This window comes from Chanodichthys erythropterus, chromosome 16 (genome assembly GCF_024489055.1).
Source record: "Chanodichthys erythropterus isolate Z2021 chromosome 16, ASM2448905v1, whole genome shotgun sequence".
Classification (NCBI taxonomy): Eukaryota; Metazoa; Chordata; class Actinopteri; order Cypriniformes; family Xenocyprididae; genus Chanodichthys; species Chanodichthys erythropterus.
The window spans coordinates 8098629-8126361 of NC_090236.1; the positions used below are offsets into that span (position 1 = coordinate 8098629).

Below are 27733 nucleotides of genomic sequence, written 5' to 3' on the forward strand. Positions count from 1 at the left end.
TTACCTTACATGACACAGTTTCACTGCTGTGTTCTGACCTACCCAAAACCCAGGATAGAGCGGTTGAGTGAATGTGGTCTGGACTCTGTGGATGAGGGTCATTGTGTCAGAGATGCTGTAGAAGGACAGAATTCCTGCTCTGTGATCCACATACACTCCTATTCTGGAGCTGGAGAATATATGGAGATCAGTCTTTATCTTATTGTGACAGAATGAATAACGGGATTTAGAGCAGAACAATCTCCAGGACTGATCATTTAATCCAAAGGAACAATCTCCACCCTTTCCCTTCCTTCTGATGCTCTTATATGACACTGATATAGTCACTTCACCACTCCACTCAACCTCCCAGTAACAGCGTCCACAAACACTCTCTCTACACAACACCTGAGGCCAACTATCAAATCTGTGTGGATGATGAGGATACGGCTGCTCTGTGTCAGTGTAAGTAGACACTGTTTTGTCCTCAGACAGATGAACATGTTTATTCGCTGTGTTTCGATCCAGAGTGAGATGATGGGAATCTGATAAAGATGAAAACACAATCATTTAACCTAAATCTGTTTCTCAGTTTGTACATGCATTGCATGAGTCTGAGTATGTTTATTTTCAGGGGTGGTAGAGTTAAAATGTAATAACATGAAACATAAATTCAGTTCCATATATAGTATATAAAAACTTTGAAATCTATATTTATCGTCTCTCTCATTGACTTTATTTGTTGCAACATTATTAGCATGTCATATAACCTTTTCATAAAATGATGTTGTCTTCTCACTCAAAAGTATGTGGTGTACTCTATTTGAATATTGTTTTGAAATTTCAATATTCAAAATGCTGTTTTGAATATTTGGATACCCCATGACAAACAGCACTCGTGTCTCAAATTTCGAAGGCTGAAAGTAAAGCTCTAGCAGAGGTGCTAATTAATTAATTAATTTTATTATTTTATTTTTACTATGGAAGGTCCAAAAATCAACTATTATCAACTATTATATACACCTTCTATAGTAAAAAAAAAAAAAAAAAAAAAAAGCCATCCTGCAAACCAGAGGCTGCATATCTGCTAAATAGCATTTTGCTTTGGCCGTGCTAAAACAAGGCAACAGCCTTTATGCAAAACCTTCTAAAATGCTCAGTCATGATATTTTTAATTTTGCTAAAACTAGACATAGAACCTAAGTTAGTATTGTGAATACATATCTTGGTTTCATAATCTGAAAAATCATGAATTTGTGTTATGTCTATTTTCACATTCTCTGTGTGTGTCACTTACACTGTAAGAACTCCTCCCTAGTCTTGGGTTCATTACTGGGAATAATGTTGATGTATGTTACTAAGAAAATAAACACACTTAATTAGAACAATTCTAATAATTATACAAAAAAATTAGGTAAAATTTTAGAATACTGTTCCGCCATCAATGAATAACAGAAACAAATGAGTAACAGTATTATCATTCTACAACTACTATTAACTACTCTGATTAATTCAGTAATAGCAGTTAATAGCGAATTAGTTAATAGCAGTTACTAGAATGCTTATTGTGGGTTACTCATTTGTTCCTCTGTAGTTATTCATTATGGTGGAACAGTATTCTAAAGTGTTAAGTAAATGTTTGTCACTTTACCTTGACCACATATTTTTTCCATCTCCTCTTTACAGAACATCTCCAGTTTTTCTTTCAGTTGAGAGACAGATTTTCTCACATCATTATAAAGGTGGACAGAACTGCTGGTAACTCTGGGTATGCCTGTAGATTCCAGAGGTTCAAAGAGAGTCTGGAAAATCTAGAGAATATAAATACACACAAATATTAAAGATAGAAGATTTAGGCTATATTGCACTTATTTTTACAAATTCATCTGAAGTGATTCTGTACATCCAGCATGAGGGCTGTCAGTCAGGGGCCTGTGAAAACCTTCGAAGAATAATGATATTTATAACTACACTGATCAGCATAATAAAATCACTATATGAGCATGCACGATTTCTAAACCGATTTCTCCACCATGCCCCTTAGCATGCAATGGGAACCAATCAGAATGCAGTGCACCTAAATCCTTCTACAAGCCATCGCTCCTACACCTTTACCAGCACTTACACACATTATCAACACATCTCTCCACACTGGCATTTTCCCTAACACATTCAAGCAGGCTCGGGTAACCCCACTGTTATAGATCTGTCTCTCTCATACCATTCATAGCAAAAACAATTGAACAAGTTGTTTTCAACCAGGTGTCATCTTTCCTCTCACAGAGCAATCAATTGGATGTCAATCAATCTGGTTTCAAGAATGGCCATTCAACCGAGACTGCACTGCTGTCGGTCACTGAATCCTTGCGGATTGCAAAGGCTGATTCCAAATCATCAGTTCTCATTCTGCTCGATCTATCTGCTGCCTATGACATGGTGAATCATCAGATCCTTCTGTCCACCCTCTCATCACTGGACATCACAGGTACTCCACTTCACTAGTTTGAATCCTATCTCACAGGTAGGTCTTTCAGGGTTGCCTGGAGAGGGGAGGTATCCAAAACTCATCAACTGACCACAGGGGTTCCTCAGGGTTCGGTTCTTGGACCACTCCTCTTCTTCATTTACACTTCATCACTTGGTTCCATCATACAGGCACATGGTTTGTCCTACCATTGCTATGCTGATGACATGCGGCTCTTCCTTTCATTCCAACCAGGTGATCCCACAGTAGCTGCACGAATCTCTAGCTGTCTGGCGGACATCTTGGCATGGATGAAAGAACATCATCTGCAGCTCAACCTTGCAAAGACTGAGCTTCTAATCTTCCCTGCCAATCCAACTCTAAAGCATGATTTCACCATCCAGCTAGTTACATCCTCAATTACCAGAAATCTTGGAGTAATCCTTGATGACCAACTGACCTTCAAAGACCATATTGCGAAGACAGCTCGGTCATGCAGATTTGCACTATACAACACCAGGAAAATCAGGCCCTTTCTAACAGAAAATGCAACACAACTTCTCATCCAGGCCCTGGTCATTTCTAGGCTTGATTACTGCAATGCTCTTCTGGCTGGACTGCCATCATGCACAATCAAGCCTCTACAAATGATTCAATACGCTGCAGCACATCTTGTCTTTAACGAGCACAAAAGAGCCCACGTCACACCTCTCTTCAACTCTCTGCACTGAATACCACTTGCTGCTCGCATCAAATTCAAGGCGTTGATGCTTGCTTACAGATCTACCACAGGCTCAGCACCCTCCTACTTCCACTCACTCTTACGAATCTACACCCCTACCAGAAGGAGCTCACTAAAGGAGCAAAGGCTTGTGGTACCATCACAGAGAGGCACAAAATCACTCTCAAGAACATTCTCATTCACTGCTCCATGCTGGTGGAATGATCTTCCTGCCTTCATCCAGAATGAAGAATCCCTGGCAATATTCAAAAGAGTCTGACACTGATGGAGAGACTCAGGAAGAAGTTACAACTTTTAGAATGCAACTGGACGTTTCTGAATGGTTAGTGGATAAATTTATGTAGTTGTTGTGGAGTTGATTCAACTCATCGACTAGCATGTGCCGTCACGTTAATCTTTTGTTAAAATCCAGCATTGAATTGGCCTTGTTTGTGAAGCAGTCCTGAATAGGACTGTTTGAATCGGATTTGTTCAGTGTGAATGCAGAACAACTCAGAGGAGTAGAGAGAAAAAAAAAATGTCTTGGGTGAGGGAGAGGAATAGATGAAGGAGCAGAGGAGCAGTTGGATCAGAACAAGGGAGAAGAAGAGGTATATGAGAGAGGAGTAAGAATGTGTACTGGATTGTGCACATTTTGTGTATAGTTTTTTTCTCTTATACATGTGGAAACTATGAAAGCTTAGTTCTGCCATGCATAGAAAAAAAAAAGTGACTTTTTTCTGTCAGTTCCTATAGTTTATATATCACAATTCTGAGGGGAAAAAATCAGAATTGTGAGGTGTAAACTCATTCATAGGGGACTCATTTGACAAGTGGCTGCCCTGAGCAATTCTGTTACTTTCTTCCTCTTTTTTCTACTGTACATTCTATAAAGTAATGACTCATTCACTTTTAGATAGTATGGTATGCTGCCAAGAAAGCACACATTTAACACTCAACCAAACATGTAGAATGGCTACTTTTGAATGTAGAAGGATTCTACATTTACTGCAGTAAAAGGAAACTGAATTTTAAAACAATGGATTTCATATTTTCTGCAGGTAGAACTGTAACATGACAAGTAATGCAGTTTTCATAATGCCATGTCATTGCACTGTGATGGGTAGAAAACTAGTGCTAGTGTTTTGACAGGACGACTCTCTTTTAAATCAGGTTTGCTGTGTTTTGATACAGTTAGTAGATGTAGAAAAATGTTTTTAGCATTTTAAAATATAGAGTTTATATATATTTTTTTAACAAAATGGTATTGGGCGTAAAATTAACTATTTGTGTGATGTAGGTGTCACAGTTCCCTCGTCTCCAGAACTCCATTTCCCATGATCCTCTTGTCTCCTCACCTGCACTCACTTCCCTCGTCATCTCCTCATCGTCACGGATCACCTGCACCTGTTCCTTATCATCATCACCTCCTATATAATGGACTCACTCCCTTCCATGTCTGTCCTAAATGTTGCTTTATGTGTTTGAATGTTGTCTCTCCTCTAGTTATGTGAATAAATACCCATTGATTGTGGAAATCCGTAAACGCCTCATCTCTACAACAGCAAACCGTAACAGAAGGACAGACCAGAACCGTTGGATTGCCACACTGAAGGAATGGGTATATTCCTTGTTCCCTTACCCCCGAGGCCTCTCCAGGCGGACGAATGACTTTGCCATCTGCGGCAGAGTGGCAGGCCGTTGGAGAGGTATGTGGAGGAGTTTTTGGAGGTTTCTTATTTGGTGAGCTGGACTGATGCCTGCCTTAATGCTGTTTTTCTGATGGGACTGGACAGGGACGTTATTCGTTATAACGAACCAGCCTGTAATTTCTCCTTAGTCGATTCCCTGAATATGATTCTCCTGTTAAATGGTTCAAATCTGGAAGTGGATAGAGTTCTAGAGAACCAGAGTCCTTGTTCAGCCCCATCAGCAGCTTATCAGGCATTACCAGCTCACCTTACCCCAAAGCCCTGCACATACCGCTTCAACGGTCCTGCCCACTCCTGGCCGCCAGCAGCCGCCGCCGCCGCCGAGCAATCCGCTCCAGCCTTTCACGAGCCACCAGAGGATGCTGGCTGGTTGATAGACTTTATCATAGAGCCCATCGCTCCAGCCCTCAACGAGCCCTCAGCTCCAATAGCAGCCGCCGAGCCCGCCGCTCCAGTCTCAGCCGCCGAGCCCGCCGCTCCAGTCTCAGCCGCCGAGCCCGCCGCTCCAGTCTCAGCCGCCGAGCCCGCCGCTCCAGTCTCAGCCGCCGAGCCCGCCGCTCCAGTCTCAGCCGCCGAGCCCGCCGCTCCAGTCTCAGCCGCCGAGCCCGCCGCTCCAGTCTCAGCCGCCGAGCCCGCCGCTCCAGTCTCAGCCGCCGAGCCCGCCGCTCCAGTCTCAGCCGCCGAGCCCGCCGCTCCAGTCTCAGCCGCCGAGCCCGCCGCTCCAGTCTCAGCCGCCGAGCCCGCCGCTCCAGTCTCAGCCGCCGAGCCCGCCGCTCCAGTCTCCGCTGCCCATAAGCCCACACCATTCCGCAGTCTCCTGAAGGCCCTCCTTAACCTCCCCAAGTATTTTTTTGGGGGGGGCCAGGTACCCAGGGGTGGGATACAGATGGGTGGGCCTCAAAGAACACCTGACCCGCCGTGGCAGCCCTCTGCGCCTGACCCGCCGTGGCAGCCCTCTGCGCCTGACCCGCCGTGGCAGCCCTCTGCGCCTGACCCGCCGTGGCTGCCCGCTGCGCCTGACCCGCCGTGGCTGCCCGCTGCGCCTGACCCGCCGTGGCTGCCCGCTGCGCCTGACCCGCCGTGGCTGCCCGCTGCGCCTGACCCGCCGTGGCTACCCCCTGCGCCTGACCTGCCATGGCTCATGGACCTGCCCAGGGCGCCCACCCCCCCTCCCCGGTGTTACATCTACGGCGCGTGGTCGCGCCTACCGGGAGGGGGCGGTACTGTCACAGTTCCCTCGTCTCCAGAACTCCATTTTCCCATGATCCTCTTGTCTCCTCACCTGCACTCACTTCCCTCGTCATCTCCTCATTATCACGGATCACCTGCACCTGTTCCTTATCGTCATCACCTCCTATATAATGGACTCACTCCCTTCACTCCTTGTCTGTCCTAAATGTTGCTTTATGTGTTTGAATGTTGTCTCTCCTCTAGTTATGTGAATAAATACCCATTGATTGTGGAAATCCGTAAACGCCTCATCTCTACAACAGCAAACCGTAACAGTAGGTGTGTCGCTGCGTTAAGAGTTTAGAAAAAGTACTTTAAGTATTGGTAAACGCTTGTTAGCAATTGTAAAGTAAAAAGAAAAAAATGTAAAAGTGAAATCATAATCAACCACCCCTTTAAAATCTGATAATTGTTTTAGTATTTGCTTAAGATTAGAAAAGAAGTCCCTCTCTAATTAAAAGAATTCATGCATGACCACTGCACTGTTCTATTTATCAGCTTTCTTTTACCTGTATAAAATGTATGTGATCATCTGTGTGTAAAAGCTGCTTTAGCCCAGCATCTCTCCTGCTCAGATCATTAATCTCCTGCTCCAATCTCTTCAAGAGCCCTTCAGCTCAACTCACTTCAGCCTTTTCCTGATCTCTGATCATCTTTGTCACCTCAGATCGGCTTCTCTCAATAGAGCGGATCAGTTCAGTAAAGATCCTCTCACTGACATCCACTGCTGCCTGTGCAGAACGCTGTTAGGACACAGACAATCAGACTGTTCACTCAATGTCAGCCTATTAAATACAATGGGTTTCAGTGCAACTGGAAACTCGTCTAACTCTGAGCTCCTCTCACTGGTTAAAGTAAGGTACTTGCTTAGGCTAAGTCTCACCTTGTGAGTCTTCACAGCCTCTCTGAGCTCCTGAAGCTTTTTTTGTCTCTCTTGGATTCTGTGCTGGAATTTCCCTTGTATCTCTCCAACCTTTTTCTGAGGGATGAAAAACTAACTGTAATCCTCCTCAATGGACTCAATGTCTCAGTGAGGAGACTTAAAGATAAATTATCAGTCTGTTTGAATGATTTCTAGATATAGCAAATGTATTATTAATATTAAGATTTAGATTATTGTGTGAAAATGTCATCATCAATTGCCTAATTGGCATAACTTCAAGAATCAACACAGTTTATAAATGTGTTTTCAGCTCATACCTGTTTCTCTGTCCTCTCTGCTTCAGCTGAAACAGTATCATGACTTTTGTGTTCATCCATCACACACCTGAAACAAATACACTTTTGGTCAGTGCGACAGTAAACCTCCAGAAGTCTGTCATGTTGAGGGCAGATCATCTCCTGCAGTCGTCCAGTGGCATCAGTCACTTTGTGTCGTTTCCTTGAACGAGATTCTTCATGTCGCTCGAAGTGACTTTGACAGTAAGATTCCAGACACATCGGACAGGACTTCACAGCTTTGCGTTTCCTTCCAGTGCAAACATCACACTCCACATCTCCAGGTCCAGCGTAACTGAGAGCAGGACGAGCTGTTTGGACTTTTGTCTGGTTGAGTTTCTCTACCACTTCAGCCAGCATAGTATTTTTACCTAAAGTAGGTCTTGGAGTGAAGGTCTGTCTGCACTGAGGACAGCTGTAAACTCCTTCCTGATCATCTTTATTCCAGCAGTCTGTAATGCAGCTCATACAGTAACTGTGTCCACAGGGGATAGTCACTGGATCCTTCAGTAGATCCAGACAGATTGAACAGCTAAACTGATCCCGAGCCACTGAAATACGGGCTTCTGCCATTTTACTGCACACAGATAGACTGATACATACAGCGGCTTATCTACACTTAGGTTTCATTTTCCCTGAAATGAAGAGCTGAAATTGTTTCCTAGTGTTTAAGAGACATATGCAAAACTTGTGCGACTCACCTGTATTTTAGAGCAATATAACACATTCACTAGGTGTCAGTCTCAAGTTGAAGCCAGGACTGGATTACAGACTATGCTAAGAGCCTTGTCATTCAGCAGATATATCATAAGCCAAAGTAAAATTTGTGTACATAATTTGAGTTCTATAAATCAGAGGAACTTTTTTTTTTTTTTTTTAATCGTAGCTCTCTGGTTTATTTATTAATAAACTATATATCACTATTTTAATGCATTGAGCTACGTTAAGCTTTTTTTTTTCTCTCTCTCTCTCTCTGGGGGAGAATGCTATAACTGTTTTGCATATGTCTCTTAAACACTAGGAAACTATTTCAGCTCTTCATTTCAGGGAAAACGAAACCTAAGTGTAGATAAGCTGCTGAATGTATCTCTCTATCTGTGTGCAGTAAAATGGCAGAAGCCAGAATTTCAGTGGCTGAGGATCAGTTCAGCTATTCAATCTGTCTGGATCTACTGAAGGATCCAGTGACCATCCACTGTGGACACAGTTACTGTATGAGCTGCATTACAGACTACTGGAATAAATATGATCAGGTGGGAGTTTACAGCTGCCCTCAGTGCAGACAGACCTTCACTTCAAGACCTGTTTTAGGTAAAAATACCATGCTTGCTGAGTTGGTGGAGAAACTCAACAAGACAAAAGTCCAAACTGCTCGTCCTGATCTCAGTTACGCTGGACCTGGAGATGTGGAGTGTGATGTTTGCATTGGAAGGAAACGCAAAGCTGTAAAGTCCTGTCTGATGTGTCTGGAATCTTACTGTCAAAGTCACTTCGAGCGACATGAAGAATCTCGTTCAAGGAAACGACACAAAGTGACTGATGCCACTGGACAAATCCAGGAGATGATCTGCTCTAAACATGAGACTGTTGGAGGTTTACTGTCGTACTGACCAGAGATGTATTTGTTTGATGTGTACGCTGGATGAACACAAAAATCATGATACTGTTTCAGCTGAAGTAGAGAGGACAGAGAAACAGGTATGAGCTGACAATAGGCCTAATACATATATCTCCAATTATGCTAAATAAAAATAGTGCTCAGTGTAAATGAGTGCACCCCCTTTTGAAAAGTTAAATTTCTCAATGAACACAAAAACAATTTCCAAAATGTTGACAAGACTAAGTTTTATATAAAATCTCTTTAACTAATAACATGAAAGTACGGTTAATAATATAACTTAATTCAGTTTTACTCAAAGTCTCTGGAGCAAAGCTAAAATTTGGACTACAAATGTCTAATTTAACAAGAATTCAACCACAGGTGAGTCTAATTATTCATTCCACAGGTGTCCTACAGACTATAAAAGGGTGTTAAAACCCCTTCTCATTTCATGCTGTCAGCAATGGCACCACATGGAAGAGAAATGTCAAAAGACCTGAGAAAGAAAATAATTTCTTTACACCAGAAAGGGGAAGGCTACAAGAAGATCAGCAAAGCTTTACTTATCAGTCAGAATACTGTAGCAAAAGTGGTACAAAAATTTAAAAAACATGGAATTGCAACCATCTCACAGAGATGTCCAGGTCGTCCACGAAAGTTAACTGCTGTTAACTTCACAAGATTTCGGCATACCAGACAAAATGTTCGAAACAACAGGCCGCAATTCTCCAGTGAAGCTGGAGAAGCTTTTGTGGTACATACGATATTCAGCACATTACATCAAGTCTGCACAGTTCACAAATGAATGGGCTGCAGATCAGGCAGTTCAGACAACGAAGAACATTCTAAAACAGGATGAGACCTCAAAAAAATGACCCTATAGGTCTTCAAGCACCTTATTACGACCAATATGTACATTTTAAAGTCATGCACCCACTAGCTGGCGTAAAAATAATGACAATGTCATGTTACGTCTGTCATCATGAAATGACGTATGAAATTATTGGCGTATTTAAATGCAATGTGTGGACTTTTGACACAGTTCCTTACTCGTGATTTGTCCTATTTCCATTTAGCAAAACTCATTTTTTTATTACTACACCTACCCGAACCCTAAACCTACCCTTACAATAATGCAAATACAGCATTTATGAGCACATGCGTTCCCTGAGATCGAACCCACGGCTGCACAATCACATGATTGCATAATGTTATAAATTGCAATTCTCTACCAACTGAGCTATGCAAATCCCAAAATATTATGCAGATAAAAGGGTACAGTGCATTAAAATGATAGAGGCGTAACTTTAGTAAATGCTCCTATGAATCGTCGTACATGTTGTATATAGGACTTACCTGTTCTTAGACCATGGAATTCATACTTGTTAAAGCTGGATGAGGAATCAAAATGGAAAAGACCTGCTATGGTGCTGGCAGAAAGCACTACTCCAAGGTTATTTCAGAATTTTGGACTCCCTGAGGATATAGTGTCAGACCGAGGACCACAGTTCATATTCAGGGTATGGAACTCCTTTTTCACCCTCATAGATGTGACCTTAAGTCTGTCCTTTGGCTACCAACTGCAAAGTAATGGACAGATGGAGAGAAAGATACAGGATATTGGTTGATTCCTCAGAACCTTTTTGCCATGTTCCATTTACTCACCTGCATTGTTACCATTGTATCATCTGTGCAATAAACTACTGTTTGGGTTCACTGATCTGTCTTTAAGTCTGGTTTATCATGACAATGGAAAGGTGAACAAAAGTAATTGTTTCATAAAAAAATATTTAATTTACTAGATCCTTTCCAGTATAAAGAAAGACCTAGATGTAGTTCCTGTCCTGAGTCTTATTGCGAGATTTTGAGTTTCTTTGTGGTAAAACAAAGTCTTGTTCACAATTATTTGTTCATCCTCTCAGAAACGGGTTGGAGAGACATTAATAATTTTACAGAAGAGAATTCAAGAGAGGCAAACAAAGCACCAGGAGCTGAGAGAGTCTGTTAAGACTCACAAGGTAAGTTTTGAAAAAAAGAGAAAAACAATTGTCAGATTTAATGGACTGATTTTAATCACTTTTTGTGTCCTAACAGCGCTCTGCACAGGCAGCAATGGAGGACAGTGAGAGGATCTTTACTGAACTGATCCGCTCCATTGAGAGAAGCCGATCTGAGGTTACACAAATAATCAGAGATCAGGAAAAGACTGCAGTGAGACGAGCTGAAAGACTCTTAAAACGACTGGAGCAGGAGATGGATGATCTGAGGAGGAGAGAAACTGAGCTGAAGAAGCTTTCACACACAGACAATCACATCTATTTCTTACAGGTTTAATTGCCATTTGATTTAAGACACCATTAAAACTTACTGTTTCTCTATAATTGCTAGCTGTTCTGATCAGTGCAAATGTTATTGTTAGTTCAGGGCTTTCCAAAAAGTTTCTTAGCTGAACCCTGTAACCTAAAATATTTAGGCCCACTTGAAGTACCCCAAGATTTTAAGTTACTATTTTATTAATTTAACAACATAATCATATGCTCACATTTCATTTCTCCATTGTGTCTGTTGATGGTCACATGACATGCAGGTAAACAAATATTTATATAAAATATTTAATCTTTTTAAATAATGTTTTATTACATTTTGGGAGGAGTATATTTGGATAATGTATCCAATCAGTGTGAGAGGAGGCTTATATATAGAGCCAACTTACCTCTGTTCCATGACAGTTTTTCCTGCACTTGGCCCAACCCTAGGTGCCCAAATTTGAGCTCTTCCCATTCAAATAATCTTTCCTCCATAGGAAATCTGCACCGCAATCTAACATCCTAAAGAGCTGTGCATTTAAACAGTACCATTACAGACAAATCTTCCTGGACTAACTCTGTCAAAGCTCCATCCAGGGATAACAAATGCTTACTTCCTAATCCTCCCAGCTCTTTCAACCAGACAGCAAGATTTAAAAAGCATTACAAATCAGAAAAAAAAAAAGATTATACATAAAGGATTTATATAAAATCGGAGTTCGGACATAGCACAGTGCTCAATCAGTAAATGCATATGTTTTGAGTCTGGATTTGAATGTGCCTACTGTTGGAGCACATCTGGGGTCGTATTCACAAAACATTTTATCTTACCACTAAGAGTTCTCCTAAATTGCAGTAAAAGTTCTTAGCTAAGAGTTTTCTCTTAAAACCTATTCACAAAAGCAGCTGAGACAAACTTTTACTAAGGAATAGTTGAAGTTTTAAGCTAAGAGTAAGGGCGGGGTTGACCTCATTGTTATGGAGTATACACACAGTGATTGGCTGATTGGGGGGGGGGGGGGAGTCAGCGATTTAATCATAGAAATAGCCTATTGTAGAATGAGGTGTCATGTTTCTATATTAAAATAAAGGTTTTGAAATACAAAATGTTGCCCTATTCAAATAAATATTTTTTAATAAAAATGTTGCCATAGTCAATATAAAATGTTGCCATATTGTTGCCATAAAGGTTTTAAAAAGTAGGCTAAGTGTCACTAATTAAACTATTATATACAGTTAATTGTGGACCGCCTCTTGGATGTGTGCATCTCAAGAGATTGCAGAATTCAAGCGACAAATTATGTTTTATAAACAAAGTTTGGGAGAAACACATTCAAACGGCTCCTCACTCTCGGATGGAGATACAGGGAGAACTTTGGGTTTGGGCTAAATTGGAGCCCTCAATCCCCTTGGACAGCACACCAAATACGTTTCTTATATATATATATATATATATATATATATATATATATATATTTTTTTTTTTTTTTTTTTACTTTATTCAATCATTTGAAAGTGCGAACTCATGAAAACCACTGCCACAGGTAATCAGACAATATTTATTTATTTGTTAAAGATTTATTTTTGGCGTCTCCTCTTAGATTCAAATCTATAAATCAAAATGTAGTGAAGTGAAGTGAAGTGACATGTGGCCAAGTATGGTGACCCATACTAGGAATTTGTGCTCTGCATTTAACCCATCCAAGTGCACACACACAGCAGTGAACACACACACCGTGAACACACACCCGGAGCAGTGGGCAGCCATTGCTGCGGCGCCCGGGGAGCAGTTGGGGGTACGGTGCCTTGCTCAAGGGTCTCACCTCAGTCGTGGTATTGAAGGTGAGGAGAGCGCTGGACATTCACTCCCCTCACCGACAATCCCTGCCGGACCTGAGACTCGAACCCATGACCTTTGGGTTACAAGTCCGACTCTCTATCCATTAGGCCACGACTGCCCCTTAATTGCATTTATGAAGAAAAGGTTAAGCACCCAAGACTCCATCGCTATTGCCTCAGTGGTGTACAGTGTCTTTGGGTGGATTAGGACTGTTTGTGGTTTGGTCTTAGTGACTTAGGAGTCCTCTTGACTACTCCTAATGTTTTACAGACTTAGGAGCTAGTTTTAGTGCTAAAATGCTTTGTGAAATACTCTGAGAGCAAAAATTTTCGACTCCTGAAATTAGGAATGACACGCCCATTATTTTTAAGAGTTTCTCCTAAATTGGCAAGTTAGGAGCTACTTTTAGCCTTAAGATGTTTTGTAAATATGACCCCAGATCTCTTCTGGAAGCTGGTTCCAGCTGCGGCTGGCGTAACAGCTAAAAGCAGCCTCTCCTTGCTTTGAGTGAACCCTTGGTATTTCTAAGTGACTTGATCCTGATGATCTGAGTGATCTGTTAGGTTTATATTCTATGAGCATATCTGCAATGTATTGAGGTCCTAGGGCATTGAGTGATTTATAAACAGGTAACAGTACTTTAAAATCAATTCTAAATGCAACTGGAAGCCAGTGTTCATGTTTTCTGGTTCTGCTCAGGATCCTGCTCAGGAGCTGCAGCTGTCTTTTGGTCTTTTTGGGAAGGCCAGTGAGGAGTCCATTACAATAATCCACCCTGCTGGTGATGAAAGCATGCACAAGTTTCTCTAAGTCTTGTCTGGAAACAAAGCATCTAATTCTTGCAATATTTTTCAGATGATAGTATGCTGATTTAGTTATTGTTTTTACATGGCTACTGAAACTCAGGTCTGACTCCAAAATCACACCAAGATTCCTGACTTGATTTTTAGTTGTTTGACCCCTAGAGTGAAGATATGCATTCACTTTGAGAACTTCATCTTTGTTTCCAAATGCAATGACTTCAGTTTTGTCTTTGTTTAACTGAAAGAAGTTAAGGCACATCCAATTTTTAATTTCATCAATGCATTGGCACAGGGAGTCAATGGGGCTGTAGTCGTTATGTGATAGGGCAAGGTAAATCTGGGTGTCATCTGCATAGCTGTGTTATGCAATTTGGCTCGTTCTCATTATTTGGCTCAGCGGCAGCATATATAGGTTTAACAGGAGGGGTGCAAGTATTGAACCTTGAGGGACTCCGCATGTCATGGATGTCCATTCTGACTTATGGTCACCAATACTCACATAATAACCTCTCACATAATACCTGAACCATTTAAGGACTATACCAGAAAGCTCAACCCAGTTTTCAAGCCTATCAAGAAGTATGTTGTGATTGACATTGTCAAACGCAGCACTGATCATTTATTATCTTTATGAGCGCTGTCTCAGTGCTGTGATGTGGTCGGAAACCAGATTGAAAGTTGTCAAAGTATTCATTCAAGCTTAAGAATTTGTTCAGCTGATTGAAAACAACTTTTTCAATGATCTTGCCTATGAAAGGAAGATTTGAGATTGGTCTGTAGTTGCTGTTATCCAGATTGCTCTTTTTCATGAGGGGCTTAAGGATTTTGGAAAAGTCCCAGAAAGAAGTGAGGGGTTTACCACTAGAAGATCTGCTTCTAAACAGTTAAACACACTTTTGAAAAAAGATGTGGGAAGTGTGTCAAGGGCGCAGGTTGATGTTTTAAGGTGCTGTAATGTTTCTTCCAAAATTTTTACCATCAATTGCTTCGAAATCAGACATAATATCTACTTTCTGAGGTTGTGATCTGATCTGTTTTACCCCAGTGCAGCTCAAGGATGTGCTGATTACCTTTCTGATATTATTGATTTTCTCAGAGAAGAAGGAAGCAAACTCACAACATTTGCTGTCTGAGAGCATTTCACTGGGAATCTGACTTGGGGGGTGTTGTCCAGTCATTGTTTAAGTTGCTGTTTATAATATTTGAGAAGAAGGTCTGTCTAGCTTTGCCTAGTTCCACATTGAAAGCATGAAGGTTATCTTTATAGATGTTATAGTATAAGTTTTGTCTTTTGCCACATGCACTCAAGCTTTTCTGCATTGTCTTTTCATATTTTTTGCACTTTTAGCTTAAAAGCATGCACATTTGGAGAAATATTGATGGATTCTCATATGTTTATGTCAATTTTCTATACAGAGGAGTAATTTATTCAATATTTATTGTAGGGATGTCCAGATCCGATCACATGATCGGAAATCGGGCCCGATCATGTCGTTTCAGACATTGGACATTACCTCCCGATCAGGACTCGGATATATATGTATTAGGACTGTAAAGTTTGGAATCGGTTGGTTCAGGAATGTGCTACCAGGATGGTGTGTCCATTAAAACACAGTGGATCTAGTACTCAGTCCATGATCTTTATTTGACATTTGGAGGCATAGGAATTGAGCCATGGCAACAGAAGTTTCTGACAGAGTTGTATGGTGTATAATCAGAAACGCATCAACTCTACTAGAGGCTCTCTTTGAGGAGAAGGACAAGGAATGTCAGGTTCAGCTGCATGCCTCACACACACCAAACAACATCAGCTAAATAATGATTCTGTGCACCTGAGGAGACTTAGCTCCACCCCTGGCTGACATTGTCATGTGACCACCTGGGAATTCTCAACAGCCGCCCCCAAATATGGCAACATATTTGCATTTAAAGAATTCTGTACAATTATTTTGAGTCATCTGAAAACTTACTAAGTTCCACCAAACGGCTGACAGGGCGTACATAGGTTTTCCCATCAATAATAACTTCCACAACCCTTATCCTGCCATCAGAACTTGGCAAGATCTTTGTAACAGTTCCTATAGGCCAGAGTCCCCGTGGAAGCTGAGGATCCACTACCATAACTACAGCATCACTTGAAATTGAATTCCCATCCTGTTTCCACTTCTGGCGACTTGAGGAAGGGAAGCATCTTGCCGCCCCATCAACAGTATATTTGGAGTTATAGGATCAGGGTCTGTGATATTAGAAGACACATATCCAAGGGGTTTAGAATTTAACATCTCTTCCACTTCAACAAGTACTGTATATAGAACTTCCTCTGAAAGCATCTGTGAACCCAGTGTCACCCGTAAGGCTGTCTTAATGGATCTGACCTCTCTCTCCCAGCAGCCTCCAAAATGTGGAGAATATGGAGGATTAAAGTTAAATCGAATCTGATATTGAGAAAGCAACTCCTGAAGAGCAGGACTAAGTTGATCAAAGGCTTCTCTGAGCTCTCTCTCTCCTCCCCGGAAATTAGTTCCTTGATCCGATATGAGCTCATAGGGACGACCTCTACGAGCTATGAAACGTCGGAGGGCTAGTAGGAAACGGTCTGTATCCAACCCAGATAGAAGCTCGAGATGAACACATCGTGTTGTCTGACATTTGAAAAGAAGACCCCACCGTTTCTCCTGTCTACGACCCACAATGATACTGAAAGGGCCAAAACAGTCCATGCCTGTTGACCAAAAGGGGGGCTTATAAAGGCGGAGTCTTGAGGGAGGAAGGTCTGCCATCCTAGGGACTGAAGGAGAACCTTTCCATCTCCGACATTCACAACATAATCGTTGAACTGACTTTACTGCTTGCCGTCCACGTAAAATCCAATATTTTCTTCGAAGTTGAGCGAAAATTCTTTGTGGTCCTGGATGACACAAAGTTGAGTCAAAATATGCAATCAGAAGCTTAGTAATTGGATTCTTAGGATCCAAAACTATTGGATGGAGAGCTTCTGACTCCAAGTCCTTACTCTGACGGAGGCGTCCTCCTACTCTTATAAGACATGTCACAGGATCATACTCGGGTGCCAATTCAACAAGCCTACTCCGTGCAGAAACATTCTGACCTAATTGGAGTAACTTAAACTCCTCAGGAAAATCTTCTTCTTGTGCATGACGTAGTAGTAACAGCTCTGCTTGATTCTGACTGAGTCGGTTCTCTGGTGTAGAATCAGGAGAAAAGTTCTCGATGGTATATGAAACAAGCTGTGACCAAGTGTTGAATTGGGAAGGATTTAATTTGGAAAGACTTGATGAAACTTGTGTCTGGCCACAAAACAAAGGTTTCCGCAATTCCAGTGCCACATCATCAGAAACAATACTTGGATATTTAGGCCATTGATGGGAAGGTAAAGTGAGGAAAGGAGGTCCTCGAAACCAGCGACTAGTAGGGGATAACTCAGCCAACCTCTTTCCCCTAGTAATGTCATCTGCCGGATTGTTTCCAGTGTCCACATATCTCCATTGTTCTGCTGTAGTGTGGTCTAAGATCTCAGTGACACGATTAGCAACAAACACCTTATACCGGCAAGATTCAGAGCGAATCCATGTCAAAACTGTAGTTGAATCAGACCAAAGTGTAACTTTATGAAGGGGCACAGAGAGTTCCTTTACTAGGAGATTTGCTAGCTGAGATCCAGAAAGAGCAGCACATAGCTCCAGACGTGGGATGGATATGGTCTTCTTTGGGGCGACCCTAGATCGAGCCAAAACAAATGAGGTGATAACTTCATTCTCATTTGAAAGACGAAGATAGGCTACCGCTCCATAAGCCTGCTCCGATGCATCACAGAATATGTGCAATTCCCTCATCTCGTCATTTGATCCTGCTGATCCATACCACCGTGGAACTTGAAATTTACTCAAGCAGGATAGCTCATTCTCCCAAGCTACCCAGCTCACCTTAATGCCTTCAGGAATATCTGGATCATCCCATCCTCTTCCGGGTTTGATCCACAACTGCTGGAGCATAATCTTAGCACGGGTAGTAAAAGGAATAATAAACCCTAAGGGATCATATTGCCGGGCAAGGATGCGATACAGAACTCGCAAAGTAAGGGTCTGATATCCCACTGGACGATGCTTATACCCCAAAGTATCTTGCATACAATGCCAACTCAGTCCAAGTGTACCCTCACATGGATCATTGCAATCATGGCTCAGCCATAAGTCGGTCTGCAGGGAACGAGCTTCCTCCGGTAAATGGTCAATCACAGAGGTATAATTACTGATCCACTGCCTAATCTCAAAGCCTCCTTCACTCAAAACAGAACATAATTTCATGATCATTTCCTTTGCTTCACCCATAGTAGGAAAGCTTTGCAAGCAGTTATCCACATAGAATGAGGTAAGGACTGAATCTTGAACTTCTGGATAGGTCATGGATAAACCTTGTACATGTCTTTGAAGGGCATAAATAGCACAACAGGGACTTGACGTAGTACCAAATGGTAGAACTTGCCACTCATACACATCAGGTGGAGCATCTCTGGTCATATTTCTCCACAAAAAACGTAATAAAGGCCTATCCGAAGGCAGTAATCGAACTTGATGGAACATGGCTCGAATATCACCACTAATTGCAATTTGATGTTCTCTGAAACGAAGAAGAACTCCAAGAAGAGACGGGCCCAAGATAGGGCCAGGCAACAGAGAGGAATTCAGACTTTTGCCATTATACTGGTAGGAACAATCGAAGACTAAACGATGTTTCCCATTATGTTCAACTAAATGATGGGGTACATACCAGGATTCATCAGTGAGAACAATTTCTTCTGGAGTCAATTTCTTCACATAGCCAGAGTTCACAAGTTTTTGAATTTCCTGATCATATATTGCTGCACGCACTGGATTCTTTGCAAGTTGCCGTTCTGTGCGACGCAGTGATGGCATTACTGATTGCTGGGGAGCATTCAATTTCGGTGCATGTTTGGCTCGAAGTAAGGGAGTAGCATATCTTACAACACCATTGATCTCTAGAAATTCTGTTCTCTGCTCCAGGCATTCGAGAGCCTCTTTGTCTTGCTTTGATCGTAAAGCAGCCTTTGATGTCTGGGAATAAGGTAGTACATCAACCTGCCACAATCTTTCCACATCCCCTTGTAACTGATCTCTAGTTGAAGCAGCTAAAAAATAGCACTGAGAGGTAGAAGTAATTTCTGGTATCAAAGAAGTAGGACCTTGCAATACCCATCCTAAAGGAGTATGTAGTGCAGCTGGACTTCCGGGAGGACCAAACACTACTGGTTCAGTAGAGCATAGCAGGTGGGGATGGTCTGCTCCTACTAACAACAGAGGCTTAACCTGATTAAATTCTTCAAGCGGAATACCTCTGAGATGTTGATAACATCGTTGAAGAGTACGGACAGGGTAAGTCTGTTCAGGTAAATCCAACATCTTGGATGTGAATGCTGCTCTGATCCGATATTTCTTTTGCTTAATGGAAGCTGGAGAGATCGAAAATGTAACATTACTACCTTCAATCTTCTCCGAACCCTGTCGAATTGTTCTCAACCTCAGGGACTCAGCCGCCCCATTCAAACCCAGCATATCCGCTGCAGGAGAAAGGAGCATAGTTCTTTCTGAACCATCATCAAGAATGGCATAGGTCTCCACAGTCCTTCCTTGATAACTCAGAATAACTTTTGCCACCTTCAAAAGGACAGAGTTAAGACCACTTGGTCTACTCAAATAGAATATACCAGAGTCAGGTTTCCGAACATTGATTTCGTGCAGGATTCCTAGATGGCGCCCTTCACAAGAAGGACAATACTTCTTCAAATCACACTTCGATGAATGATGTGTCCGACCACATCTCCAACAACGACGATTATCCAGGATCCATTTTCTCTTAGCATCTACATCAAACTGTTGGAATTCCGGACACTGACTCAGGTGATGAGCTTGATTTCCACAGAAGGCACAGAATGGTTTGGTTTCTACTCGTGGTTTGCGATATGAACTATTAGATGGAAACCTTCCTTGTTGGTTACAGCTCTCATCTTGATTTACACCCTGCATAAAAGCAGCTGTAGAAAAAGAAGACTTCATAGGTTTCCCTTCTCTCACTTGAATCTTGGGTGCCCCTTTTGACTGATCGAATACTTGAACTACTAAACTTTGACATTCTGCTTCCTCTTCAAGCCATTTAGCAAAATCCACAAGATTATAAGGCACATCTGGATTGACAGTTCGAGCATGTCTAGCAAAACTGGAAACATGATGTGCTGGAAGTTTACTTAAAAGCTGATGAACATGAGAAGCACATGCCAGTTCCTTTGCCCCTTCATCCTGACCCCATGACTGAAGCATGCCTACAAATGCCTGGACTCGTAATGCAAACTGACTGAATCCATTGGAATCCCCGGAACGAATAGATGGAAGGCTCTGAATGGAAGCAATCTCCCGCAACACCAAGTGATGAGGCTGACCATATTTCCTTTGGAGGGCTTTTAGTGCTGTAGTATAAGGCTGGGGATCATGAGCATAGGCCAAAGCTAGTAGGGATCACTGATGGACGGCCAAATGATGTCTGAGGTACAGACACAGGAACATTACTAATAGCGGTCACATCTGAGGGTCTAGTAAAAGGCCCTACTGGTCTCATCGAAACTGGAGGTATCGAAGGAACTTGACTAGTTGAGGATGTTACTGCCATTGGAAAGAGAGAGCTTGGATGAACAAATGGACCATAAGGTGGATATAATGCAGGAGTAGAAAAGGGCGCTGGATAATTTGGAAACATCCATGGGAAGAAGGCATTACCCGGCATCTGACTGGAAACAGGCCCAACACTTTGTGTTACATGCTGATCATTGGATGGATAGATTGGATATAATGGGTGTTGTACTGATGATGAAAACCAAGGAGGAACATTGCCAAACTGAGTTGGATTCATACTCATTACAGGAGGATTTTCTGAAGACTGAGACTGCAAATGAATATGCTGTGTAGCAACAGGTTCAGTTGACATTTGTGTATCAGGAAGCTGTAGAGAACATGGTTCTAATGACCCTCTCCCTTCTTGTGGCAATGGTGTAGGCAGCATAGATCGTGGTGGAGGAGGGAGAGTACTTTGTCTGCTGAGTTTAGGAGGAGATGTAGATGGATCAGTATCTTGTTTTGCCTCATGTTGTCTTAGGCATTCACCCAATTCAAGGACAAGAGAAGCTCTGGTTTTGCCATCCTCTTGATTAGGTTTAACAACAGGAGATGATTGATTAGAACTCTGGTCAGAACTGATTGAAAAAGAAGAACTTCTACTTCTTATATGCATTGTTCTCATTGTCTGACTCAGTTCTGACAACATTCCTTTTATTTGCTGTACATCTGCAGCAAGACTTCTCACCTCAGCTTGAGTCTCAGATATGGCAGCACCCTGTGATAATTTCAGAGGCACAGAATGCTCAGAAGTGATTTCTCCTTGTGTACAAACTGGGATACGGGGCTGAGTCAATAAATAATCCTGATGCCATCTAGGAGGTTTTGATACACGTTTAGGTCTCCTAGAATCATCATCCTTCTCCATCCTAGCAGCCTCTCCGGCTCGAAGGACCATGTAAAGTTTGGAATCGGTTGGTTCAGGAATGTGCTACCAGGATGGTGTGTCCATTAAAACACAGTGGATCTAGTACTCAGTCCATGATCTTTATTTGACATTTGGAGGCATAGGAATTGAGCCATGGCAACAGAAGTTTCTGACAGAGTTGTATGGTGTATAATCAGAAACGCATCAACTCTACTAGAGGCTCTCTTTGAGGAGAAGGACAAGGAATGTCAGGTTCAGCTGCATGCCTCACACACACCAAACAACATCAGCTAAATAATGATTCTGTGCACCTGAGGAGACTTAGCTCCACCCCTGGCTGACATTGTCATGTGACCACCTGGGAATTCTCAACAGGACGGTTCTCCACTTACGGACCGCACTTGCACTGCGGTCCATCTCGAATGACGACGCATCTATTGGTTATATGGTTTGTTTAAAATAGCAACGTGGAAAACAGACAGAGTTCAGATAATGTATGTTTCAGTCGATGGATGCACAAAACGTTACAACAACGATAATCAGAAAGCGTGGACAAAACAGTCACTCTTTGTAAGCTGTTAACTGCGAGTGCCGTCTGCTCTAATGTCCAGTCATTTACGCCGTCATCACTCGGGTGTTGATAGCGCGCGAGCGCAGGTGAGACCTGAACAGCACACGTTGCTATCTGTGTTTAAACTAACTCATTTAAGCCTTGCTGATTTAAACCTTAAAGAACAAGACGCGAAAGAGAACTCGCACGCGCTGTGAGAAGATTTGTGTGCGCTCACCCGAAGCGCGCACACGCTTATTTCAGTCAGCGCGCAAATACTGAGTTCTCTTTCAAGTCTTGCGCTTCGGCGGCCACATTCATACAAAAATTATGTCAACATGCCCGTCCTAGCGAGCATCCTAGCAAACATAGTCGGTAATGTCTTAAGTGAACGTATATTAGTCGAGAAAGACAGCGCATGTGGAACAGTAGCTATATGTACGGGATCGTGCATGTCTTAAAGGGAAAACAACTATTCCTGCTGCCTGTATTTAATGTTAAATCAAACAACAAAAAACAAAGAAATCACTCACTGCTCTTGACTGAATACTGAATAGTTTTTGTAACTTCAATAATGATTAATCTTTATTTATTTTATACAGTAAATATAATATGCAGTGATATTTTATATTTGATTACTATGTGAAAACTGAATACCTGAAAAACCTGAAAAGCACTGTTCCTGGATCTGTTTTTTTCGCTCTTCTTTATTCTTTTTTATGTATGCTATTAAGTATCGGATCGGGACTCGGTATCGGCAGATACTCAAAATCAAATGACTCGGACTCGGACTCGAGGGCAAAAAAACGTGATCGGGACATCCCTAATTTATTGTCATCACTATGAGCGCTGGATACTGTGTTTTCAATTCATACTTGCAGACGGAGGGCGCTCTGTGCACATTTAGTCCACAAATGACTCGTCATGAAGAACAAGCATACCGTGTGACATTCCAGGAACTAACAGAGGCTTCCAGAGATTGCTATTACCATGGCTATAACATGCAGATAGACACTTTTGAAGATAATAAATACACGATTGTGAAGATGTATACATGTATTGCCTCAGAATTTGCATCTGAATAGCGCTCACTCTGTGGGCGTGGCCAAATTAGTAGATAATGAGCTGACTCATGGACATCTGACATGTCTCTCTTTTCATACAGATTACATAAAGAGAGAAAATTTGTTTTCGACTTACACAATTTAAAACCTGACATTTCAACGTTTCTTTAGACATAAGTCTCATTTTTGTGCGATTAGTATTTACTAAGTTATACTTCATTTTCTGAGAACTATCAGATTGGACTTCGTTCAGAGGGAGATGACAGATCACGCATCATGTTAGTTTTCTTTATTTTGCAAAAAGTATTTTTCTGTTTTGCTGCAATGTGAAAAAAATCCTACAAAACGCAGTGGCGCATTTCCCGACACCAAAGGGTTAAATAGAGCAGCTACACCTCCACCTCTCCTAACAGCTCTGCAGACATTCATAAAAGTAAAGTTAGGAGGGTCTGTTTAATTCAGGATTGCTGCACGGCAGCTGTCTTTTAGCCATGTTTCATTTAGGAGCATAAAAACTTGGTTGTTTGTGGTTATTAAGTCGTTGACTAGAAGTGATTTATTTTTAAGTGAGCGGATGTTTAAAAGTGCTAACAGTCTTACAATTCTGTCTCTACAGTAATCTTAGTTTGAAGTGTAATAGGCAGCAGATTAAATGGGTTTGCCAAACGGTTTGAGAAGGCCTTAGGCTTTCTATCACGTAATAAAACAGAAATAGAGTAAGCAAAATGCACACTGGGTTTCCGCTTGTTCTGTAAACATTTGACAAAGTCACTGTCATCATAGCGGGGACCCGACACATATCACTGAGAGCTTTGATCGGTTGTTTTTGGTTCACCTAGAACAGATGGAGGAGGGTGAGGGCACTGGCGTTGTGGCAGGGGCCGAAGAGCTCTCGCAGGAGAAGGGGGAGGCTGAGCTGGACCCACAGGCTTTGGTGGTTGAGGGGCTTACTACTTTTCTGTTGATATCTGGGGGCTTGCAGCAAAAGAATGGGAGAGTTTGGTTCCAGCATACACCAGTTCCTCCATTTTCTCTGAGAAACACAGAAGAGGGGATGCTGGAGAGAGGGATAATGTGTTCGGTGAGAGGGGCTGTTGCTCTGGTGTTACTGGAGGCTGTAATATGCTGTCCTGGCTTCCCTAGCCGTTTTCCCGAAAGTCATCCTTGGGTGCTGAATCTTGGAGCAGTTGTAAAACGTCACTGTCTATTGGTGAGCTCTGTGGGCAGGGCTCAGTCAGGATTGTGTCCGTGAGCAGTGGTTGTTGTGGCTCCGTGGTGTTATCATTGTCCTTGTGGGATGTGTCAACCGCATGTCCATTCAGGTGCTGAAATTAAGTCCTGTGGTCAGTTGTACTCTGTCCAGGTGTGTTTGTGCCATTCAGGTTGAGTGGATTTGCACACACTGCTGAAGGATGATGGAGGGAGAAGTAGATATTGTCCTTTAGCACTCTTGAGCCCAGTTTGTTAGGGTGCAGGCCATCATGTGTGAACATTTGTCTCTGACTCCAGAAAAGATTGAAATTGTCGATGAGGTTCAGTCACTTTATGTTGCAGTTTTTTTGCAGCCATGTGTTAAGCCCAAGCAACCATGAAAATCTATTTGTTCCTCTTGCTGGTAGTGGTCCACTGATGAATGACTGAACTTTCAGTCTTCTAAGTGTTTCAGAAAGTTCATTGAAATCCCTTTGAAGGAGTTCTGACTGCTCTTTCCAAATATGATTAGTCGATTTGCAGTCTTATATTTAATCAGAATGTTCTTAAGTTCCCTGTTCACATCAGAAACTGTTGCTTGTGGAAGGCAGCATGTAGTTGTATCCCTGCTGCTAATGTTTCTGATTATGGAGTCACCCACTATCAGAGTCCTGGGCTCGGCTGCACTATGAGCTGAGTACCTTTAGCGGCATTTAGCATCGGTGTTTGCTGCTGGCTGATTTGATCTCTGATTTGATTCCTCACCCACATTCATCACATCTGGAGATTCCTCACCCACATTCATTAACACTTCAAATCTGTTCTCCAGATGTATTGGCGTTGGTAGGGAACCAGTGTTTGTGGTAGAGGATGCTACTGCAGCAATATGTGATACTCATGACAACCTGATGTCTCGAGTGCCTTTGAATTTCGCTCCCTGTTTGTGCCATCGATTAGTATTTTGATCAGTTACGGCACTCAGTATGGCCTGTTTAGGAACACTAGATTCATGGGACTCACCGGCTGTGTGCTGAGGATGTCCATGATGAAGCTCTGTTATGTGTTCCATCTGGTTTGGTAGTCCCGCAAGTAACTTTTTTTCAAGAACTGCAGTCCTTTGTAGAAGTCTGTGGCAGTTTGTGCAGCAGGTAGATTCTTTAACCAGAAGAGGCATATTCTTTCTAATCCTTTTGAATATAGGCAGCTGGGTTTCCCTTCGTTGGAATGTAAGCGGATGGCTGCTGTCAGTGGGATGCTGGTCGAATAAAAATTCCCCTTTTTTTGTAGCAAACTCCCAGTTAAAAATTTTGTTGCTGTCAAGATTTGTCGTTTGAGTGGTGGTAATTTGGGATTCACTGTGGTGATTTGCTGTAGTTAAAATTAGGAGATAAAATATATAAGCAATAGAGCAAAGCGTGGAGCTGTAAGCAAGAGCATCCAAACAGTAGCGAAGCGGGAAGCAGGATTCACACTGATCCCAACACTCGGCCTAGCTCTGTTCCCATGACTCTCAGGCCCGCCCTGCTTGCCACAATCCCATAGACTCACATTGACTGAGAAATTAAGGTTTTATTGTACTGTACTAGGCTTTACTGTTGTTGTCCCTTAGAGGAACTAGTCTACTCTTTACTCTTCATGTGGCAGTGTGGAGTGCAAGTGAACATGATCATCCCTTCCTCTTTAATACTAGTTACAGAATAAACATAATTGAACACCTGAAGGTATGTTGAAAGATAAAGTACAACTTACTGAAAAGTATCTTGTGTAATCACTCAATCAGTGTTTCCTTTATAGAGTGCTCTGGGTTCGGACCAAATTCCGAGCTCGGAGCACCCATATGTGTGAACTTGTGAAAAGTAAACTATTTAATTTGATTTTGTATTTTTTATTTATTTATTTTACATTTTCATTTAATTCATTATTAGCTTTTTATCAATTCACAAACCCCCTGCAGTTCCCCCACGAATCCCCCATATGATATGATGCACAGTATAGAGATCATTGTAATGAACAGGAATAGCAGTCGTACTCTCATACATGTGATCCTCCAAATTCCTTGGCTTTATTTTATATTTACTTTATATTTCTGTTATCTTTTTGTAGAGTTTCCAGTCTGTTTCTGTCCCTTCTGAATCTCCAGACAGCACCATTGTCCGTTCTTTTCGCTCTTATGATGATGTAAGAAGCTCTGTCTACATCTTAAGAAGGAAGTTTGAGAATTTCTGCAAAGAGGGTATAGAAAAGATATCTGGCAGAGGTAAAGTACTGACTCATCTTATAAAATGAACACAACAAAATGAATGACTAAATATTGTGTGGAATCAATAAATGAATAATGGTTAATAATAATTAAAACATTATTGGTGTTAAAAAAAATATATGGATACATTTTGTAATATCATATTTTAAATATCTGTTTGTGTAGTGAGATACTTCAAAATCCTTCCCCTCAGCGAACCCCAAAAAAGGAGGACTTCTTACACTGTAAGTGTAATAATAATAATATAAATTAAGCAAACAGACAAACATGTGCACACATAAAGCTGAAGTGAATGATTTCTGTTTCACTATCAGCACCAAACAGTATTGCAGTGGACTGACATAGCAGCTTGAGTTTGAGGTTTGGATTTAGCTGCAAACTTTAAACAACAGCAGACAGGGGGGGGGTGTTTGAAATTGTTTTTGAAAACAGTAATTATTTTGCAATTCTGACCCATAAGTGGCCAATAAATTACAATTTGCACTTTTAAAAGGCTTTTAAATAAACATTTTAATAAAATCATTTAATCTGAAAACTTACAGATGGATCAGTGATCTTTTTTTATCTTTGATTGTTGCCTAACTTAATACTTTCACTTTGACTACTCAGATTTTCACATTAAAATGCAGATTGTGTGTTTTATCTCCATCAGATTCCCATCAGTTTACTCTGGATTCAGAGTCAGTGCATAAAAGCCTCTGTCTGTCTGAGGGGAATAGAGTGGCTACTTGTACTGACACAATCCAGCAGTATCCTGATCATCCAGACAGATTTGATGCTTGGCCTCAGGTGTTGTGTAGAGAGTGTGTGTGGACGCTGTTACTGGGAGGTGGAGTGGAGCGGGAGTTGTGGGCTCCATATAGCAGTGTCATATAAGAGCATTGGCAGGAAAGGGCGGGGTAATGAGTGTAAACTGGGATGTAATGATCAGTCCTGGAGATTGTCCTGCTCTCTCTCTCTAAATACTTATTTAGTCACTATAACAAAAAATCTGAACTTCCTGTGGTCTCCAGCTCATCTAGAATAGGAGTGTATGTGGATCACAGTGCAGGAATTCTGTCCTTCTACAGCGTCTCTGACACAATGACCCTCATCCACAGAGTCCAGACCACATTCACTCAGCCGCTCTATCCGGGGTTTGGCATAAATCAGGACTCATCAGTGAAACTGTGTCATCTAGAAGTGTAGATGATATAGAGCTTTTACAAATCATCACAATCATGACA

The 27733-nt window shown here is 41.8% G+C and overlaps 2 pseudogenes; one reads left to right on the forward strand and one right to left on the reverse strand.

Moving 5' to 3' along the window:
- Nucleotides 1-7903, reverse strand: LOC137003729 (tripartite motif-containing protein 16-like protein; annotated as a pseudogene).
- A 530-nt stretch (nucleotides 7904-8433) lies between these two features.
- Nucleotides 8434-27695, forward strand: LOC137002365 (tripartite motif-containing protein 16-like; annotated as a pseudogene).
- The last annotated feature ends 38 nt before the right edge of the window (nucleotides 27696-27733 follow it).